Genomic DNA, 19,132 nt, shown 5'->3' on the forward strand with positions numbered 1-19,132 from the left:
TTGTGTGGGCCCAACAGAATTAACTGAATGCATCCATTTTCAATTGTTGACTGTCTGTGCCCTGTCTGCAAGTGTTCCATGACTGCAGCTATGAGGAACCATGCTAATTGGTGCACATTGCCACTTAGCAGCATTGCTCAATGGAAAGCAAAAATTGCAACAATGTATTCTTTTTGACCTTTGCACTTTTACAGATGCCCTATCTGCAGGAGTAATAGATATGTTCTGCCTGCTTCTTGTGTGAGCCACTAGTCTAGTTTTCACACTGCTAAGCATTGTGCAAATGAGATAGGCACAGCCAAACCTGACATTCATTTTCTCCATATCCCTTGCTTGTGCTAAGCTGCACACTGTGCAATGGCCAAAAAAAATTAAAATAAAAGGGAAAAGTACTTGAAATGATGAAAACCAATCTATGATATAAACACTACAAAATGCTTCCAAAAATGCACCAAGTACCACCATGGCTCTAGAAGTTTCAGTTCTTTTATTAGGACAGACCATCAAAGTAGTAAGCGCTTTCGGGTTACATCCGAACCCTTCATCAGACATATAGCCTTTAACATTTCCTAGGCATTTAAATATCAAAAAAGGCGTCAAAATGTTACACCCATAAATAATCATATCAAATTTGGCCACTAGATGGCAACAAATATACATTTATTTTCATCCAAAAACATTTTTGGTTAAAAACAATATATAAAAACCCTTAACAAAAACTATATATATATATATATATACACACACACACACATATATATATATATATATATATATATATATATATATACATAAAAATATTATTTCATACCATAAAATAACATAAATATATCCATTAAATATGGCAATAAAGTTTAAAAACAGTATATAAAAATTCATGTATATATAAAAACTTTTCATATATAAACATATTAGTAATAATAAATATACACATGCTTGAAACCACCAACATAGGTGGATATCTATATCAATAGGTATAGTCCATAATTTCTATCTCAATGTTTCAGGGGTCTATCCTTCAAGAATGGTTTAATCGAAACCCTGTCATTCAATCCTTTACCTTTATCTTGACTACATCCTAATTATCCATTTTATTTCTTCTTTCTCCGTATAATTCTTTATATTCCCCAACCTATTGCTTCTACTAACCAACTGTTATCACCATGAACCTAAACTTATGACCTAAGTCATGATCCAATACATGTCTGGCCAATGCATTAGTCTCATCCTCACGATTGATAGCATAAATTTGCTCCCTCACTCTCTCTCTCAAAGTCCACTTTGTCTTGCCTATGTAGAAGCTAATACATTTCATACAGCTAGCTAAATAGACAAGATCTCTGGACTTACAATCAGCATTGTGCCTAAACATATAAGTCCTATTTGTATCAGGATGTACAAAACTGTTGGAGCCCAACATATATGAACATTGATTGCAGTTTTTGCATGGAAAGGTACCTTGCCTACTAGATGTCACTCTATTCTCTTTATTCTCTTCATAGCATAGTAGCCTTTTCAGGGACTTGTTATTACAATGACTATATCTAGGTTTAGGGCCAACTATAGAGTGAATTTCATCATTGGTAGTCAAAATGGCCCAATTTCTATTGATCACCTTGCATATATTCCTGTTGTTATCGGAGTACGGTATATTCAGCCTAACTTGTGTATTGGTTGAATTAACATACCTAGTTACTTGAATTGCTTCAGTAGCATTCACATTCTTTTTCCTAAAATGAGGTGTTCCTTTCCCTTTTCTATCTACCACTTCTGGATCCTTTAATACATCACTTTCTTCTCTGGAGTATCCCCTCATAATAAATTCCTCTCTCAAGTTACTTAATGTCTATTCACATTTAGTGTCATCACTAGTCAAGTTGGATATCCTCCGTCCTTGATTAATAACTATATTTTGATATATGTCTCTAGGATGCATGCTCGTGCAATGAAGCAAACTATTCTTCCTGCAACCTTTCCTATATAATAAGTTGTGAAGCTACCATTTTCTCTCTTAATGAGCACATCCAAGAATTCAGTTTCTGATCTAGACCATTTATCTTCAAATCTCAAAAAACTAGTAGTTTGATTGATATTTTCAATAAATTAACATAAATCAACTTCAGTGCCTTCCCATAGGAAAATAACATAATCTACAAACTTTTTATAATATCTAATATTCTTAACATAATCTGTGTCTATGACGAACGTCTTCTCCCATTGGGCCATAACTAAATTGGCATATGAGTTTTCACAAGGCATCCCCATCGCCACCCCTTTTGTCTGTAAATAGTATTTATCAATGTATACAAAAACATTGTTCTCCAAGATCAATTTAAGCAATAACATGCACTTCATCATTATATCACTGCTAACATTTCTTGCACACAAAAACTGTCTTAAATATTCTAGGCCATCCACATTCGGTATCATAGTAAATATTGACATTACGTCTAAGGTTACAAGCCAAATATTAGACAAATCAACATTATCATTTACACATTCAGAAAACGTTACAAGAAATACTTGAGTGTCTCTAATTATAGTACTATCCCTCTAAGCTGCTTCTCAACATATACAGAGAGTGGTTCTGCCAGCCACCCTCTACTTGAGACTATTGGTCTCATCTTAGGGTTCTGGGAGTCTTTGTGAATCTTAGGAAGGCCCCTAAAAGTTGGAATAGTTGGTAATTCAACTAGAAAATATTTATACAGATCAGGATCAATAACATCACACATTAACAAATCATATAAATTACTATGCATATTACTAATTATCTTAGAAATTCTGGTGTAAAACATGGGGATCAAAGTACAGCACATTCTGGGACTGAGGAACAAAAGTCAAAGAAGCCATGTCGGGCCTGTATGGACTTTAAGTCATGGATAAAAGAGCAAAGAAAACAGTCTTCTTTAGCGGAAGTCCATGTTGAAGAGGAGCGAGAAACTCTTGTGAATGAAAACGGATTTCAGTTTTTTATTTCTTAATAAACGGATTTACTTGAAGTTGTTGGTGTTCAGTGCTGTCATACGTCAGGTTGTGAGCGGATTCTGGTGCTATTTTTGTTATATATATATATATATAGTTTTTGTTAAGGTTTTTTGCATATTGTTTTTAACTAAAGAATGTATTTGGATGGAAATAAATGTATATTTGTTGCCATCTATTCGCCAAATTTGATATGATTATTTAGGAGTGCAACATTTTGGCACCTTTTTTGATATTTAAATGCCTAGGAAATGTTAATGGCTATATGTCTGATGAAAGGTTCGGATGTAACCTGAAAGCGCTTACTACTTTGATTGTCTGTCCTAATAAAAGAACTGAAACTTCAACAGCCGTGGTGGTACTTAGTGCATTTTTGCAGATTATTTGGAGTTTGCGTTTACACCATTTGTACCTTTATCCTGTAGCTGTTTCTTGAATTTATTGAACTACAAAATGTTTGTTAGTACATGTGAAATATTTCTACATAGGTCTGGATTTGAACTTTCACTCCAATGAATCTTCAGAGCACAGTATGGGTGCCTTATCCCTCTTTGCCACACAAACAGCTTTGCAGGAGGGAACTGAAATAATTCTGCATGCAACCAACTGCAACATCATCCATAGTACTAAGATACCACACAACAATTATTTGTACATGTATCAATTTTGAATGTAGTACACTGCATGATCCCACAACCATTTATGACTATTGTTTGCAAAAATGCAGCTCTGTCTTGCCTCTATGTGTTTGTTGCTCATCCTTTATCTGAGCAGTAATCTGAGACATTTTTCTATATCCTTGTCCTTAAAATGTGTGAGGATATTAAATGGTTCATAATGCTGATGCTGAGATGTCAACAAATGAAGGGGAGGTTGGATGTTAATGAACAGAACCTGTGAATTGTGTGCTTCTTACTTACATTTCCACCCTTTATAAAATTACTTGTATACACTTTGTAAGTCTGTCCTGACACACCCACTGGAGGTAGAACAGTCTGCAATGCTGTTGTGTTTTCCTTCTCCCTACCAGTTATCATTCACAGTTGCAATTTATTAGCAATAAACACTAAAGGAGTGCCTGCACTATGTTTACTTTTGCGACACGGAGCCAAAAGTTTAGGATCCAGCAGTTCTAATGAGTTTACACCTCATTTGCATCTTTAACGTGCTATCAGCCCTAAATCTGTACCATAAAAAGGCAACCATTTAGCTAGGGAACCTGAAGGTGAGGAGACTTCTTTATGTGGAGAACACAAGAAGAGGCTATTACTTCGGGATATATCTGCATAGAAGACTATTGAACATGAGAAGATATGCTTGTATTTTTCAGCTATACACTGCAGATGATGAAATGTCGTTTAAGAAAAATCTGTTTCATATTTATAAAAATATATTAATTAGCAAATGCTAGTGTTATCTGTATACATTACTTAGAAGTGTATTGATGGCATGGGCTACTTTGTCCAGGGATTTCACAAGGTATATATGATTGTCAATAGCTTAAAATGGAATGTTCCATATTAAATCTGTACACATGTTTCAGGGATAGTTCATTTGATAGCACTTTTTGCCACATGAATGTTGAAACAGTACTTGTCTATTTTACAGTTCATTGCTATAAACTGCACTGCCACAACAGTAAAAATGGGTTGCACACCTTATACTAGAACCCAGCAAAATGTGTCATTTGCCTGTTCTTTTGGGGGTAGGGGAGCAAAGCTACATTTTTTTGGCACAAAGATATGTTGCTGCTGTTACTCTCCCTTGTTTCGCATTCAGTCTTGCTTTGTATGTGAATGTAATATATTACAACCACACCAGTCTTGTTCATATTTCAAATATCTAGATTGTTTTACGTTTCTCTAGTGAGTAATACTGAAATGCTCCCTTTTCTATTTAATCTGGGAATAGGTATTTTTCAGTAATGTGATACTAATGTGTATTATCATTCTGTTGTGTTTAGGATACCTAGGACTATGGCACCCTGGGTGTCTCGATCCTTGAAAACCACCCTTCAGTGATCCTGAGAATCAGGTCATTGTGGAAGGGTGACATTGTGCCTTCTTCTTGAGAGGGGACGTGGTGTATGTCAGGCAGAATGCAAATCTGGCAGCAGATAGTTGCAGATGTGAATGCAGTAGGCAACTACAGTAGGACATATGATAAGGTGCACCCTAGGGCCACTGACATGATCTCATCTGCATGGAGAAGAGCAGCAGCAGTGTTCAGTGATTGGATGGGTACCAGGATAGCCTGCTATACAGCCACCAATAACAGCAAATGAAGAGTTCCTGTCCACTGTCAGGAATTCAAACAGCTCCCAGGAAAGTGCAGAACAGCATGCCCTTGACATTGGTGCTACTGTTTCAGGGACAGGAAGTATGTCCCAGGAGGAACTTCCAGGTTGGCTTATGCATCTCCATTGTGAAATACTCTTGTATAGTAAAATATTTACATCGATATATTAGGTCTGTTTAACAAGAAATTTGTTGGGTGATTGTAGATTGCTAAAGTTAACAACACATTGTGACTGATTACACATAGTGCTTAGGTTGGACTTATCCAAGTTTTTGTTGTATATTTAATGAACATATAAAGGACAAAATGTGTTACCCTCTGTATTACTTATAATTGTGATGATGTCCTTACCTTTTGCTTAACTTCTTCTAGGACCATCCAGCATAGGGAGCAGACTATCACCTGCACATGGTAAGCCAAACATTTTTATGTCAGTACTGATGAGCAGTTCAAAGAAATATTTAGTGTGTGATGTTGGTGTCAGGATGTTTGTGTGTATTACTGTACTGTCTGTAATAGTGGCACCGCTGTTAATTTGTTAGCATATATTGAACTATAGTAGTGTAGGTATAAATTTCCCTGTGTTTGCTGCTTATTATCAGAGGTGTTCCTGACAGTGGAAGTCTGGGACTTCTACCACCTGATGTTAGAGTATCAGCAGACTCTAATAATGATGGTGGCCAAACAGACACACATTCGGGGGTGCATAGGTTGAATCTGACACCGAGGTTGACATACAGCCATCCCCTGAAATTCCATCAGACACAGCCAGTAGGCCTACACCTACCCATTTCAGTCAGCCATCAGATATTGGACAGGTCAAGGGTGAGACAATTGATCAGGGAACTATAGCTACTGTGGCTTCCCTGCCTCTTGATTCTGGCTGTAGCCAAAGTGTGGGTGAGGTGCCATACAGGAGCATTGTTAGGCATGCTTGGAGAAGGCCTGCTGTCCATCCTTTGCCTGATCCTGGTGTCTCTTCCTTTGATGCTCAACATATGTTTAGAGCCATCATGGAGGCATGGGCATGTTCCCATAGGTCCTCCAGAGAAATGCTTAGGGTTGTAGGTATATCACAGGCTGACATTCATGACTGTCTCCATCATGTTGCTGATTCAATGGATCAGATGAATGACACATTGGAATGATGGGGTCTGTGATGGAACATCTGCTGACAGAGGGACAGCATCCTCGTGGATTTAGGTCAGCCACATTATCTGCTATTAGCCAACGTGGCCATGCCACCTAATGATCCTGTAGTGGCAGTACTTCTATTTCACCATCAGTGGTTCAGCTGTCTACACCCAGATGTGGCAGTCCTTCGGGTCGTACTCCTCGGTGTCCTCATGAGGGGAGCTTGTCCAGGAGACATCAGTCATCTTCAGGGAACAGCAGTGCATCTGTCTGTGGCTGTGGACATGTCAGTGTAACTCCTGGAAGAACCAGTTTTCATGGTCAGGTACAACAATGATGAACTGCTACCTCTACCATACACGGCTGACACCTTTCCAATGTACCAAGACATAGCACTAGCACAAAGCTTGGCTGTGTTCATGCAGACACCCATACACTAATTCCACCAGGAGGAACCATACATACACACACACACACACACAACAGTTACATGGTTCGGCTATGAAGCCTAAAACTCATTTTGTTTCACTGACCATTTCTCGCTTTATCTGGATGTCTGCTTGCATCTTATTCTTACTCGCACACATTCACTGACCTTTTGTGTCAGCCTAGGCTTCATGTCCCCCTCAGACAACACCCTGTGCAAGTGATAACTGTGTCATATCCCTGCTTGCTAACTTTTGGATTCAAGGACATATAAGGTTTGTGTCTGATGCTCAGGAAGCATAACTGAGTGCTTAGAATTTCTGCATTTGTGATGTTGAATTGTTAATTGTACCTTTGACTTGTATTGGTCTTAGAAAGTTAGACAGTTGATAGCATCACACTTTTTTGCATCAGTATTGTTAATGATCTTGTGCGGGTTGTGAAGTCCGAAACTGAAATGTGTTTCATTACTTTCTAACTGCTCTCTTTAATGATTTTCCATTACAAATGTATGGTACTAAACTGACGAACTGTAGTGACCAGCAGTACTCTTGAGAGGTATGATTGTGTGACTCTTTGATACCCGAGGTCTACTTCTTAATAATGGACACATTTAAGTCAAATAAGTTTCTGCTGTCACATGTTAGTCATTTCTGCACAAATCACTCACACTTTACTTGCTTACATTACCATGTAATAACATGCAAGGATATGCCAGTCATTCATATTATGACACAATACACTCCAGGTTCAATACTTACCTTGTAAATCCAGCAGTTGCAAAGTTTTAGTTCAGGGGTGACTATCTTATGCTAGCAGTACACAGCCATTACATAGGTAGGTAAAGGTTGTAAGCATTGCCTGGTATCAATGTTACTATACATATGTGCATAGGAGGAAGGTTTTAGCCCCTTCGGTGGTGAGTGTGCTATGCATTATCTCTTAGCCAATGTGAGGGCATATTGAGCATACATACATCTGCCTACACCCACAGCAGCTGCTGGTTGCCCATCTGACTCCTCACCTGTGTGTGGCTATGATGACATTGCCATTGGTTCTGGGATGTGTGCCCATTTCCCTTGTTGATCTTGCTGAAGGTGTTTTCTCAGGATTATGTTGTGTAGCATGGCACAGACCATAAATATTTTAATACATGTCCATGGATTGTACTGCAAGGCTCTCACAGATGTATCTAGACACCTGAACCGTGACTTCAGCAGCCCAAACACATGTTCTATGATACTTCCAGTTTGAGTGTGTGCCTCATTATGGTGTTGTTCAGCAGGTATGTGTGGATTTCTGATGGGCTTTATCAGCCATGCTTCCAGTGCATAAGGTGCATCTCCCTGTTGGATATCCACCCTAGTGAACATCTGATACAATATGGAGGTGTGCCAGATATGCGAGTCATGTTAACTACCTGGTTTGCTAGCACACACATTCAAGATGATTCCCTTGGCATTACACATGACTTGGCAGTTAATAGAGTGGAAGCCCTTTCTATTTATGTAGAGCCTTCCCTGTTCCACAGGGGGTGCCCTAATTTCTACATGTGTGCAATCTGTGGCACCCAGTACTTCAAGGTAGTGTGCTACAGGGTAGAACTCTTAGATATTTCTGTCCCTGTTCTCAACAATACTGGGGAAATGTAGTATGTAGCCACTGGCATGTTGGAGCATAGCATTCAGGAAATGATAAAGGATCCTGGATGCTGATGCCTGTGACACCTCCAGCATGTCCCCCGTTGGTCTATAAAAGGCATCTGCAGCTAAAATTCTAAGTACTACACATACCTTTGTCTCCACTGGGATGGGTTCCCATCAGTTTGACCTGGCTCAGAGTTGAGGACAACATAGGTTGCAGAGTTCCTGTAGTGTGTCTCTATTGACCCTGTAGTGCTCTACAGTTTCCATGTCATGTAGATTGTGATAAGTTATCTGGTGTTTGAAAAGTATTTTCCTTCTTGACTATAGTCTATTGGCACTAGTATCAGCCTTTTACACATACACATGAATTTAAGCAGCTGCAGGCCCTAACACTGTTTCTGTGTGGATTCCTTTTCCGTTGCTGTATTCCAGTAAGTTTTGGAATTCACAGGGGAAACTATCACTGAGTCTAAATGGTTACTTTATAGCTTGTTGAATAGCTCTTCTATCTTGGATTGGTTGATTAGCATAAGATTCAGCTGCTTATGCCGGAATTAGCATGTGACAATGTTTACCTTGTTTGCACGACTCTACACACTGTGTAGAGCCACTTACTGAATCTAAAACAGTTTGCAATAATGTGCAAACAGTGTAAGGACCATGTAGGCTTTATTGAATTTGGCCGTTTGTCTATGGATTTTCTACATTTGTAGGAGAGCTTGTGTTTCAGTCCAGAAACTCTCAACCAATCAGCAGGACAGAGATCCCATGGTGTATTTGTAAACTAAGCATAAGTGTTATTGGGTTCTCTTTGTATGTATTATGTTAGCTTGACGATAAACATGCAAAATGTCATGTCAGTTTATTATCATGCTATGAAAATGTATTAATCGATTAATATTGTCACCAGGAAGCATATGTTGTTATTGATAATACTGCTCAATTTAAATTGTACACCATATATAAATGCATTAAACAGTAAAAAAAATAAATAAAATGTATTTGTTCATTAATTAATTCATTTATATATTTATTTATTTATGTATGTATATAAGACTTCAAGGCTGGGATGTAAAGGTAAGCATGCTGCATGCCCATAACTTTTTGAAAGCCATTTTGTTACAGGAGAATCTGAATGTCTGCAGAGTCAGCATCTTGACTTTTTTATTTTATAAGCTTGTTCAGGTTTGGCAGATATGAACTTGCCTTGGGATTCATTTACACAAAGCCTGCATGATATGAGTATGTTGGCATGATGAGCTGCAGTGCTCATGGAATATTATGTTCATAGGTAGGTACTAGGCTATCTGCCCAAAGGCATTTATAAGCCTTTCCAGAATGTGTTGGCTTTCGCCACCCCCTTAGATTGTAAAATGTACCAACTTCTTGGATTGGCCAGGAATCAAACCCAGGTCAACTGCTTGGAAGACAGCTATGCTCACTACTATTCCACCAATGCTACTCATGCAATTTGTTTAGATTAAACTTTTAGAAGCACCTTTTTTGGCTAGCAGAAGTGATAGTGGCCATGAAAAGGTGCAGGGAAGGACAAACATACAATGTAAACAAAATAGCTTTCCTGCAGGCAAACCTTTTATGTAATTACACTTGGACAGCCTAGACAAGCTAAGGGCAATTTGATTTAAAGAATTAAGATGCAGGGAAGTAAAATGGGGAGAATGTATACAGAATACAATAAAATTAGTGCAGAAATAAGTAAGAGGCGTGGGTAAACATGGAAAATAGATGATACGGTGAAATGTGTTTATATCACAAAGAAATACTTTTAACATAAATACTTCCATACTGATGTAATAATAATAAATCCTGTTCACACTTCTTGACCCACGAACATAACTAAAAATGGACATGCTAACAAAGGAAATGAGAGGGACACAGTGCAACAGTATAACAAAGGGCAGTAAATGTGATTTAAATCTTAATAACATGCTGACTTGAGATAACAGTAGGGACAGCAGATACAGGGATATTTGCATAGAGTGCATTTATTGAATATGACATGTATATACAGGGAATGTATGTGTACTAAGTGACAGTACTGATGTATTTTCTACTTCATTATGTATAAACAAGAAATGAATCGCACAGCTGTTGTGTCATGCATATCAGAAAGGAACATTTTTTTGCCATTTTGTGTCATTTGCAACCATAAGAATGGGATTATATTACATTTAAACATAGACAAGTATGTGTTGAATATTCATGTAAAAGCTAATCATTAATATAATAACACTCAAAAATCCATACGTGAGAAATGATAACACAAATCTGATGCCATTTATGTGTTAAAGGTCTCCGTTGGTAGGTGGAGAGCATCTACTACAGCTTTATACTGGGCATGCTCATAAGAAATTACAGCAAACACTACCATAACAGCAAGTAAACAACACCAGCATACAAGAAAGTGTCGTAATGCAGACCCAATAATACTTTCTGATGATCTTTCAGCATGCCATACAGTAAGAAATGTTATGTAAGCCCTCATGTCCTATAAACATATACAGTGGAAAGAAATGAATTGTAGTAAAACATAAATGTTTGACTGAAGACATGCAATACAGAGCATTATTATTTTGAAAACAAATAATGCCTGTAATCAATCAATGACATATTCAACATTTGCATCTTGCCAGACTTGAACACATGCCAGGACAGATATCAGATAGCTGCGTATCAACCATTGATAGAAATAGGCATATCAAATGTGTCATGAAGAACACCCTTAAAGGGCTTACAACACTTTCCCACTGTAATGGATATGGGTATCCTACACTGGAGCATGAGACCTTAAAAATGTGTCTCTGACTGTGCCATAACTACTTTCTTTGCCTAAACCACTCCAGTCTGACACAGACTGATGATATGAGATTCAAACCCTTGTCTATGATACCAGGCACTCCACAAGCTGTGTATTGACTGCATCTGCCACAAGAGATAGATCTTGTCACAAATAACTAAAATTAATGTGTGAAGTAAGAAAGGAGTTCTGGTGATAATTTGTGCAATATTAATTTGTCTGAATGATGAAAAGGAGGTACCACTGTTAATCTTCATACTGCTGTTTGCAGTCCAATATCAGTGTTGCCCATTTCATCCACACACTGTCTCAGAACTGAACCACACTATATTGTTGTAGGTGTGCTATACAAGTCAGTACTCAATGGATGTGCCACAGGAGCACTCACACTACAACATTCGCAGAACAGCTGTTTTACTGCCATGAAATCACGTGTTTAAAATTTCTCCAACATAAAAAAATAAATTGATGCAATGGTATTTGTGTAACATCTTTCATATAATGTTCCACTTTGCTGGAATTGAACAGCAAGCAATATGTGTCTACTAATTAATGAAATGGGTATGAATCAATATGTACCACAGTGGAAATCACAAGTGTGAAACTCCACCTATGTGAAGTCTTTACATCATATGATTGCGTTTGAAAACGATTTGTATGTGATAAAAGGGATGGAGGAGGCCTCTCCCACTATAATTGTACACATTGTAGCCATGGTGGATGTCATGTATGTATAAAAGAATAAGTGTTTATAGCCAGTCAGTGTGCATTTTTAAACATCTCACTATCTGAAGACAGAATCTGCATGATATTATGGAGAATAAATGCACCACAGTAGATGGTGCTACAATTATGAATTGTTTTGGCATTTCAATTTATTATATCATGTTATTGATGCTATGGATATGTGTGTCTATAATTTATTTAGAAGACTATTGCTATATGGCACACAGCATTTCCTGATACAAGATATAGCCAAAGACACATGATGTATGATGCAGTCATTGTGAAGCTAGAATGACAATAATGTGGAGATAATCACGGATTCAAACACATGCCATAGTTTGGCAACAAAATACAAAGCATTGTGTCATTTCCCCATGCCAGAGGATAAGGCTTGTTACAACTCTTATGAAATGGAAATGCAATCCAATAACATCTTCAGTCTTAAATAAAACATTTCTATGTGACAAATAATCATAACTTTTTGTAAGAGAAATTACGATCTATACATGTACACAGCAGATATGTATGTGACAACATTTGTTATATTTGCTAATAACATGTACATTCAGTAATATTGACACAAGGATTCTAAACAGTAATGACCGGATTGAACAAACTACTTACAAGCACAATTTAGAAAATATTTTCTGAATCACTGAAACCATAAGAGGTATTGGTTTACAACTGTGACAATTCACATTTGTATGAATGACATCAACTTTGTTTATTAGCTTGATGTTCCTGCTAAAATGTGGTGGAAGTACACAATCACACTGCATAGATGTATGTCAAATATGCATTTGTAGCCTTTTCTATACAGTATGAGAGAGAGAGAAAAAACATGCACTTATAGAAGACAATTATTGCTAGATTCAAACCTCCTACCTATTTAGTTACATAATCTAAAGAACACAGTCCCCCGGATTCATGAAGCTCGGCACAAGGCCGGTGTAAGGCCTGCGCCGGCCGTGCGGCATATAAATGGTGTAGTAGCACCATATGCATATTAATGAAGGTGCGCCGCTACCACATCCACGTGCATAGGACTCGTGCGCGAGTGCATGGGGCATTACTAAGCTGTGCCCGGAGGCGTGTCAATGTCGGCTGGCGATGAGCAACCTAAACTGCTGAATATTATAGCCTGCCTGCAATAGTAATCGCACCTATCAGTGTCCATGGATAATGAAACGTATGCAAAGCATGCAAGACAGTTCCCGGCCACACAAAATGGAGAACAAAACAGAAATGCACGCAACATAATATGAGTTTCCGTCCATGGAACAAATGACATTTAAAACGTGTGTCCGTAATGTACTGCACTGTCAGACGTTATGCCCAGTGGAAGTGAAGCGCATCATGTCAGCGCGCCGCCAATACACATGTCTAGCCCCATGGGTATGGTCACCAGTAGTCCCACAGTGGTAGTGATAGTACACAGCAGGGCAGTTGTGGCTATATAACCACCGTAAAGAAACCTGACAGTCCATATTGTATACCAAACACACACAAACATATATATATATTAAAATGTGCTATACACATGAACAGGAACGTAACCGTCACATACACATAGGATGCTATATGCGGAACCGGGATATCCAAAAGTAGAACCCATGCATGCAAATGCAATACGCAACAACCCCTGTATAGCACATAACCTGCACCCATGTCCGAATGTCCACCAAATCCAGCTACCAGCCTTGCGCATCCATACACCTACACATAGCAGGTATTCCCCATATGTAGTAGGAAGTATCGTCCTAGGCAGTGTCCAGATTTCAAATATGTAACCCACGTTTGTAAACATCCCATCACAGGTACATAAATCCAAATGCCCGTGCGTTAATGTTATGGCAAAATGTGTGTACATCCCGCGTGGGATAAGTAACCTGTTGAAACCTCAGAGTTGTTTACACGCCACGGTGTCCATTACTGTACACATCTGGACAAAACATGTATGGGTAGTCACGGTACTGTTCAGTATGTACACAGACATGCAATTCATACTACGCAGGATGGAACAGCTGTCCACCATGCAGGTCACCCCACTAGGGTTGCTACCTGTTCAGATGGCCAAGGTGGGACATCCCTTGTAGAAATGTGAGAATTTGCAGGATAAAACATACCCCGCCCTGTGCAAAGTACAGAACTACACATGTATGCCAAGATAAAAGCTAATGCCATAGCATTTGAATAGCTTATGCTATCCCAAATAATAGTTATGTGTACCAGTTACAAAATACCTGTATCATGCAACTAGTACAGAAATGAAGAAATATATTATTGTCTTAAAATCACAGGACATTTGCCATGTCTTAGGTGTCATTGCAGGACACAACTGTCCAAAGTGGGACCTCCCCTCACAAAGAGGAACAAATGGTAACCCTACTCCCCACTGAATTATCGACAGTATATATTCAACTCAATCACATACCGACACCACCTCTCAACCTATTACAGCAACAAAACCTGGACAAAGCCTAAAAGGATGGGTGGACAAATAGGGCAGATGTAATTACTGCTCTCACAAGCTTCGAAAGTTCAAGAAATAATAGTATGTACATAAGCAGGAAATGTTGTGAAGGATGTGAGGTAGTCCCCAGTATTACAGAGGTCCGTACATATATACTGTAACAAGCCGTCACATATGTTGACTGTACTACTGCATACCATAGTTAATTCATAGTTAAGTCATGTGCAAAATAATAATCCTCGTAAGAATGAATACAGGAAATAGTCAAATGTGAATGGGAACACCACTCACCGTGGATTATGTATCGTAACCGCCCCCACCCATATTATGTATTGCCAACATCATAAGCTGCTGATAGGTGCCCAAACACCTGTGTCTGTAAACACAGATTAAATGTTTAAAATGGACAAACCCTGTCCATGTGCTTTGTCTGACATTTGAACACAGCCAGGGCAGTTCCATTCACCAGGCGGACAAGCCTAAACCCAGATCACCACATGAACACCCTGACAATTAAAGACCTGTATGTGTCAGGACTATAAGCCTTTGGGTTCTGAATATCCCTGCAGTGATGAAATATGCAGCGTGGGTCCAGAGCAGTAGGGAATAGGGAATGTGTAACATGTAGTACCGCATTTTTCCCAGCAGGAGAATGGATGCCTGTGACATAAGTGAAGCGGTGAGGTATATGTTAATGTAGCTATGTACTATGGGTATGCATATAAATGAGTCAGAACACCAAACGTATAGTGGTTACAGCATCCGGCCAACGTGAATGCAGTCCCGGTTGAACAACAACTACAGCACATATAATGTGAAAGTGTAATGAATGCGTCTGTGCTGTACAGACAGTTAAATATGTAAAGGTGAACGTGTGTTTCGCAAACGTCCGTTAACCGTATTACAGATAATTACTGGAACTGTCACAAGTAATAAAACCCACGTAAGCACAAAGACTTAGTAAACATATGTAACCCACAATAAGAATATGCATGCGCACCTGCGCGTAACCCACAATAAGGAAATGCAAGTGCGCCTGTGCGTGTGTGATCCGCTCACAGCATAGTAAATGAATGCTGTTTCCCCCATGTTAGTTATACATGGCTCAAACCTGTTAACCTCGTAAAGTATGAAACCGGACAAAGCCATGCAAACTACCGGTACAAATAGGGACAAACACCAGATATGTGCCAGAACAAACATAGAAAGTGGATAGAATAACAGGTGTTTCAGTAGCATGGATTCTCTGAAGGGTATGCAGTCGTAACCTGAACTGCTTGCCAGAAATCCCCACTGTAAGTCTCAAAGGAAATGCCACGACATTGCCAGATAGACACAGGTTTATTTAAAACACAGCGAAGATAAAGGGGCAAACAGCTGTACACTCTGCGACAATCTGTATAGTGGAAAGGTATGGTATGGATATAGATATATGTGTATACACATAATCCACAGAGGTAAACCAAAGCAAGTTATGAAATGAGGATTGTACATGTATATATGTATACACAACAGACATATGTCCCGTAGATATGACATATGTACATAAATAGGTGACGTTATATCTAATATGGGTAGACAAACAGACATGCAGGAAAGGTGAATAAACCACAGCATTCCAAACCATTGGCCAGAAAGTGACAGTCCAGCAAGTTCTACACTTTAAACATGCAGATAGGTGTCCATTGCAGGACTCCAAAAATTGAATCTTACGTAGTGTCAACCGACATTGACGCAAAAGAAGTGACCGCAGCAAATACGAAATAGCTGTACATGCAACAGTATCAGGTGCAAGGGTGACGACACGTGTCGATAGAATGTATGACGTACGAACTGATATCCGGAGAGTGGGGAGTTCATATAAGTGTCTCCACACTTCAGTAACGCACACATTAAACATGTGTAATGGGTACTGTAGAGGGTTGTCAGGTATGGGAATCATGGGTATGCAGAAATGGGCCTAGGTGTTGTTTGGCAGGGATTTCATAGGCCCGCCCCGTGGGAGTGATGTGGGTATAGCACATGCCTATATTCTCAATAATGGGGCAAACCATCCACTGGATATTGCAGAAACCATTTTGGCAATATATAGGGACCTATATCAGTGTCATGTAGGCGATTATCATGGATGGACATGCGTACGACCAAGATGGTACCCATAACTGGCAAACTGTCAGAATAACACAGCTGCACTAAGGCATAGTACATGAAATACAAATAGGGACTATATTAGATATACCCCAGACAAAGTCAGAACATCGTGAGAATGCTGGCGTACCCATGAATACGGATGTTATGAGTGTTACTAATCATGTAATGGAAATGTCAGTCACTATTATCTACCGCACAGTCTGTAATGCCTTGCCAGCAATTTACCAGAAAGGCACATCACTATGACAAATGTAACAAGGCCAAATATCAGGGCATTTACCCATAATGTGTACAGGTTAGGGGTATGAAGGTAACCTGTCCAAAATACATGTACAGAACTAGTGATACTAGGTGGACAGGTGAGAAGAAAGACAGCAGGACAAATGAGAAAACATGTACTAGACACACGCATGTACTCCGACAAATGTGAATGACAACGTATGCCCTGTGAATGTCAATGTGGAAGGTTAATAGACACAAAAGTAATGTGTCCCTCAGGGTGTCATGCAGTGTCACCGTAACAATATCCAGTCCCCCAGACACGTACGTGAGCTCTGCCACTGACGGAAAGCGCAAATACTGGCGCACACATACGGTACATGATAGACCAATTAGTGTGGATAAGCAGCTGTTGGCCTTTGTGAGGAATACAACTGTCTGGGTGGGTGTGTCCTGCAATATAAATGTAATGGCATGTGGCCTGTGATGCCGCTATACAGTGTGTGTATTGGTGTCAGAAAGTTGATATTTTGTTACAGACACATACTCCGCAACTGTACAGATTTACGCAGAATGTGCAGAGTTCTGCCTCATATGTTTGGTGTGTTCCACGTAACAACAGTAACATTCTGGCACTTTCATGATAACTGAAGACATGAAATAATGACAAACATGTGAGTAAGACACCAAATCCGACAGAAAAGCCATACTAATGCAAAACCTATTATTGTGTCAACTATCTACATTTGTAAGAGCAACATGTCAATACTGCCCCTATGTGTCCCACTATCAGATAAGGCCTTGTCAAGCAACTTGCTCTAGGAGGTGGAGTGGTATGAACAGAAACAGATCCATGTGTGAGGAAACAGCAATATCCACTGCAAGATAACGCAGAAGGTATGAAATGCGCTGCAGTAGGACGTGCAGTACTCTCCGTAGGTATGTGCTGACATGTCAAATGACACAGCAGTCTACATGAAGAACCTATAGGGCTGTCATCTTTACAAATGATGATAGTGGGACATACCCAGAGCCATGCACACAGCACAAATAGACATATACACATCAAAACTAGGCCATGATACATGAAGCCTCTGGCATGTACGAGTACAGTGAGAGTACAGCAAGGATAGATGTCTGCCAAGATATACAGCAAATGCCTGTAAGGGTGTGTAACACCGCCCGTAACACGGACGTTGCATGGACAATGTTGGGAGTTGCAACATACCCCGATGGTATGTGAAAGCTATGCAAATATGCGATACATGAAACAGTCAGCTGTCCATGCAAGAGCAGAGTTATGGGCAGAAAATAGATTATATATATATATATATATATATATATATATATATATATATATATATATATATATATATATATACACACACACACAGAGAGAGAGAAATACATACACACACACACACACACACACACACACACACACACACGTGGCAGGGCTGGTAATCGAACCTACACATGACTACCCTATCACACTACAGCATGTCACATTTACAGAACACGCTACCGAGATTACTAAACACAGCAGACACACAGGCATTCTACTAGGTGTGTGTCAACATCCGCAAAGACAAAGACGTCAGCAGGATACATCTGTGTTGCGAAGCATCTAAAAGCATAACCCGAGTCCCCAGGCAGACGGGAGCATGCAGACGCACACATCTGGCAGGCCTGGGAATCAAACATACACCTAACTACCCTATCACACTACAGCATGACGCATTTACAGAATGCGCTACCGAGACTACTGAATACAGCACTCCCAGAGGCATACTTCTAGGTGGGTGACATCATCCGCAAAGGCAAAGACGCCGATAGGGAATGTATGTGTTGTGAGCCATCTAAAAGCTTTACTGTGTCCCCAGGCAGCTGGAAACACACACACACACACACTTGGAAGGGCCGGGAGTTGAACACACACCTACCTACTGTAACACGCTACAGCATTACGCATTTACAAAACGCGCTACCGAGATTACTGAGCACTGCACTCCCAGAGGCATACTTCTAGGTGGGTGACATCATCCGCAAAGGCAAAGATGCCGATAGGGAATGTATGTGTTGTGAGGCATCTAAAAGCATTATTGTGTTCCCAGGCAGCTGGAAACACACACACACGCGGAAGGTCTGGGAGTTGAACACACACCTACCTACTCTAACACATGACTACAGCATTACGCATTTACAGAACGCGCTACCGAGATTACTGAACACTGCACTCTCAGAGGCATACTTCTA

This window comes from Protopterus annectens, chromosome 11.part0, assembly GCF_019279795.1.
Source record: "Protopterus annectens isolate FY-2018-M chromosome 11.part0, PAN1.0, whole genome shotgun sequence".
Taxonomy (NCBI): domain Eukaryota; kingdom Metazoa; phylum Chordata; order Ceratodontiformes; family Protopteridae; genus Protopterus; species Protopterus annectens.